This window comes from Tympanuchus pallidicinctus, unplaced genomic scaffold (genome assembly GCF_026119805.1).
Source record: "Tympanuchus pallidicinctus isolate F22 unplaced genomic scaffold, pur_lepc_1.0 scaffold4, whole genome shotgun sequence".
Classification (NCBI taxonomy): Eukaryota; Metazoa; Chordata; class Aves; order Galliformes; family Phasianidae; genus Tympanuchus; species Tympanuchus pallidicinctus.
This window is the reverse complement of record NW_026294758.1, coordinates 43,513,169-43,518,424: the sequence shown is the minus strand read 5'-3', so window position 1 is coordinate 43,518,424 and position 5,256 is coordinate 43,513,169.

Sequence of the window (5,256 nt, the reverse complement as noted above, 5' to 3'; positions counted from 1 at the left end):
TTGTGGACATTTTTCTTGACTACAAGGTTTTGCCTTTCCAAAGACACTATTCTTACTGAGCCTCAAGTCTGAATCTTTAAAATGTTTCTACAAAATAATTTTCCTTTTTAAAATAATGATATTTTATTCAATCACACTGTCTTCTCTTGAAGTGTAAGGTATCCTAAACATTTCTAGGTGGAGTTTCTTTCTTCTTGAATGTTGTCATGATACTTGTCTAATTATGGTCCTGAGTTCTTGTCTTGAAGTGCACTCCAGTGGTGGAAATTCTTCATGAAGACATATGTCATTTTTGAGCTTTGTACTTTTCCTTTTCACTGAACCTGCTGTTTTACTGGGACAGTGTGTTTCTGTAATAAAAAGTAAGGAAATCCCACATTCAGTTATTGAATTTGAAGAGTTTGGATACTGGGCTAAAATTACTCAGCAGAATTATTTTTAAAATGTCTTGAAATTTTGAAAGATTTAGTATGTACTCATGAATTATTTTACAGGAGGCACTAGCTAAAAGGTATATCCTGTTCTGCTTCTGTAAGCACAGTCCCATCCCATCCTTAACAAATTCACTTTGGTTTTACAAAATATTGTTAATTAGAGAAAGTATTGCCCTGCTGTCTTCTCGTTTCCTGTTCTACAAATATGAGGTTCTTCTAACTGTTTTTTCTCTAGTAGTACAATTGAGAGCTACAGATAGTCTTTTACTTTGGAAATATGTGAGAAGTGGAATGGTAACAAACTGAAGTCTCAGGCTTTGAGACTCCCCTGGTCAAAGCTTTTGTGCAGAAGAATAGAAAGCAGAATTTTTTTAATTGCTTCAGAGTCCCAGTGAAAAAAAAAAGATTTTGTCCTACTGGAAGACAAAAAAAAAAGAAGAAAAAAGAAAAAAGGAATATGATTGATCTGAACTCTCATAAAAAGATTAATGAATTTGTATTTCCAGCTTTCCAGTATTTCCTGGTGGAGGAGGTGCTGATACTTACACATCATCTGAAAGTGTCTTGTCTCTTTACATTTCACAATAAAGCATGAAAATCCTGCCCAGAATCCTGCCAGACTACCTATTTAAAATATTGTTTACATATTCTGAAACAATAAAGTCAGTAATGCAGCAGTCAAACTGCTCTGGTTGATGCTGAGAAACAGTTAACAGTCCCATAAGGTTCTGTTCTTCCAAACCATGGTTCAGTGAAGCTCTTTTGTCTAGGTTCTGTCAACCTCCAATGTGAAGAAAAAGGTAAAAAGTCAAGAAATTGATAAGGCATAATCTGTGCTTTGGGAATAACCCCCTTACTTCTCAATAGAATAGACAGATGTCTGTCTCCATCAAAATTAAAAAGCCATGTGTATTTTACTTCACACACTATGATTTATTCAGTGTGAATGAAAGTGAAGAAATATGTGATTTTCAAGAATAATACTTCTTAGCAATCTGAGGTGTCTCCAATCAAAACTTGGGTTTTGCACATACCTCAGAAGTAACTTGTGAGTTAAACCAGGGTATTTCAGATAGCTTGAAGGAGAACAGAGGTAAGCCCTTAAAGGCAGTACTGTGTGGGCTTCACTTTTAAAGTGTTTTTTATTCCTTCACCAGATTATGACAGCTGGACCTGGTTTGGGGTAAAAATCTGAAGAAAAGTCTTGGAAAAAGTATTTTTCAGTATATTACAAAATAGAGTGTTTTCTGTGAATGCAAAGTATTTTTTATTACTGAAAGTTGTATGAATCTGGGGAACAGATCTAATGCCCTAATTTAAAGCTGTGAGTTTTTCGGATAAGTATTTCTACTTTTTTTTTGTTTGTTTGGCATGGAAGCTAAATGTCAGGATGTCTACTGCATTTGAATGTAATGAATGTGCAATCTATGCAGTCTTTGCTTCTCCAACTGAGATATTGGGCGGTAGGCCATGATGCACATAAAATCTTCCTACTCTGAAGGAAAGTAAAAAATATTAACATACCTTCTCAGATTTCCCCTACAGTCATGCTGAAATATCTTCAAAGAAAACACAAGCTGTAACTGTCACCCACCCACTCACAGCTGTAATACTGGATAAAGAGTAATTACACCAGTGATAGATTTATCGTATCATAATTGAAAAGTTCATTTACATGGGAATTAAAGCTGGTAGGAAAAATAAATAAATTGAAAAAAGCCTACTACCAGAAACAGTGAAACAAAACTTCCTGTATGTCTTTACCATGTATTTTATTTCTCTGTGTATCTTGATTGGAAGTAGAGGAAGAGTACAAATGACAAAACAGAAGTGCCAGGAAAATCTCAGAATGAAATATGTTTGTGGTATCCACTAACAAGAACACCTTGACTTTTTTACTTACTTAAACATAAAAACCTCAAAGATCTCTGTTTGACTTAGATTTCTTGACTACATTTAATTACAGTTCATAGCTAGAAGATAATCACTTACTCTGACTTCCAGCTTAAGACAAACTGAAATCTGATTATCTCCTACTGAGTCCAATAATTTGTAGTTCAACTAAAATCTCCCTATACAGGAAATTGAAAAAGTACAATGATACATAACAAAATATACCATTGGGAAATTAGTTTTGCTTTTGAGCAGTTTACATAGCTTTTCCAGTTTCCTTTTGACTTGAACAACCTTGGTTCATAAAGTCTTTATTAAAAAATGATATGGATGCCTAACTCATGCAGAGTTGGGTTCCTTTTTTGATTTGAGTATCTATATAAATTTATATATTTACATAAGTGTAAATAAAAAATTGTTAGTGTAGGGCATAGTATCTGGAAGCACTTTAATCGTATGTGTGTTTGAAACGTAGAAAAGCAGATTATTTTCTTCCTAAAATGTGGAAAAGTAGCTATAAGAGTTTTATTTTTTTTATTGCTTACTTCTTCATAGCTTAAGTTCTTCTGTCATTTAGACTGTTTCTAGTCAGGACAGACAATTTTGGGAAAATTTATGAAATCACAGGCAATGAGCAATACTTGTTCCACACTGCTCTAGTTTTGTCTTTGACATTCAGCTACGTAAGCTGTGTAATTCTGACACAATAGGGGACAATACAAAAGATAAATTCAGTATGCTGTCTGTTTTAAAATAACTGTTTCCAGATAATAAGAGGAACCAAATTGTAAATGCATGTGCTGTGTTTTACAAACAAACTGTCTGAGAAGAAAAAAAAGGCTCAGACTTTCACATCTGAAAACTGGTGCTTCAAAGATTCTGGCAAGACGGTCTAGATGAGAAGTTCTGTTGCAGTTCCAAAAGAGCAATTAAAATTCTTTGAAAACTCTCAGCCAGCTGTCAGGTTTAGCACTGATCTGAAGTTTGCATGACTGCATCTTCACAAATGCTTGGAAAGTAAGTAGAATTGATCAGAAGCTCTTGGATCCATTGGAAGGCCACAAATGACGTACCAGGAAACTGGATATAAAACAGCATCTCTGCCTTTGGAATGGGCACTATCATTACCATGCAAATTGGAATAGGATGATAAAAAAGGCTGAAGTCTGGTATATCTTGTTAAAATGAGCTGTGAGTTTTACAGGGAGTAGTAAAATGCATCCGTTCGAGGCCTCAAAGTGCTGGTGAAATGTTTGAAAGTTTGAAGTTTCAAAATCTTTCTCTGTGTTTCCCTTTGAAGAAGAGGAATAGTTAGTAAGGGCAGCTGAAGTGCAGTCTGAAATAATGTCTCGTTATACCATGTAGTTGCATTTCAGATAAGTATGTACAATCTACTGTAAGGTTTTTGTTTATTAATCTTAAGCAGACACTAAGCTGTCTATAAAGCCTGTGCTAGTATTTTCCACATTGCCAGTTTTCTAAACCAAGTCTAAGGGATGTGTCTTTGATATAAAGATTTAACGTGCACCTAGTAAACTTGGGATCAATAAAAAACATCCATCACTTTAGAGTAAAGGAGGCTTTATTTTACTTTAACTGTGCTCTGCTACAGAAAGTTTGTTTTTTCCAGAGTAGCTGTGGATTTTCTATACAAAGTGTCAGAATATTCTGTCCTGAAACAAATAGATGTTTTTTCCCATACGTTAATTAAAAAGTGATTAATGCTGTCTGTGTTTGAGCTTTCTATCAGACAGAGAACATATATACAGTAAAAATTTCCCCCATGGAATTTTGTGTGCTGTTGCATGCTACTAATAAGATAATTGCTGTGTAGTCTTTTTGAAAGCACGCCTTTCCAGCAGGCGTACCTAGTCTCCAGGACTGAAATTTCTCTACTGTCCTGTTTAGCTTTGTTGACTCAGTCTTGACAGAAACATTCAAAAAAGAAGTCTTTTAGTTACTCCTAGAGGACCTCATGATAACAATTGTCTGAGAATAAATAGCACAATTTAACTTCCCTCTCCCTTGCTAGTTGGCTGCAGAAACGGTGTTGGTATCCCAGAGCTATTTTGTTGCTATTATTTGTTTGTTTATTAGTAATTGCATTTCTTTGTGACATCTGTGTGGAGAGTGTCATGGTTCTATGCAGCAGGTTGAGAACACATACCATTGATGCAAATTAGTTAATATTGCTAGATCCAAAGCTGTTAGCTAGGGTAGTTATATGGGCTGGTTCAGCCCGTTTCCGTGACTAGTGGGATGGAGCGATTTCACAAAATCCATGCCTCCGGAAAAGGGACCCCAAAATAATTAAAAACAGCGGCAACGATCTGAGGAGAAACAAACTAATTTACTAAGTGAAGTATCAGAATGCAAGATAAGCATACTATAGTACAATATAATTAGAATTGAAGCTAATAAATCAAGTACAATCAGAGAGGGTGTCCAAAAGATGGGTAGGCCTCACCATAACACTGAGGTGAGATGCACAGTCCAGCTGAGCAACAGGAAGGAGAGCCTGATGAAGAAGAGCACATCAGGTTATCTTGCCACCTTGCCAGGGGTTATATCTCCTCTCTGATCACAAAGCCCCCTGGGTACGTAGTTCTTCTCTTCCGGACAGGTACCAGGAACTGGAGCATTAACACTTCAACTGCCAGTGCACTACATGATGTTATGATGTGGAATACCGATAACCAAAAATCATAAAGCCATGACAGGTCGTGATTGGACTTAAGGTGATCTTTAAGGTTTTTTCCAACTTGAGTGATTCTATGATTCATAACTAACACTATGTCGTAACACTATTCATAACTGATTCATAACTAACATATGATTCATAACTAACACCAGAGTCATAACACTATGGTTCATTAAGATTCTTGCATGTGACCATTGTATTTATCATTCAGGAAACTTTATGAATGTA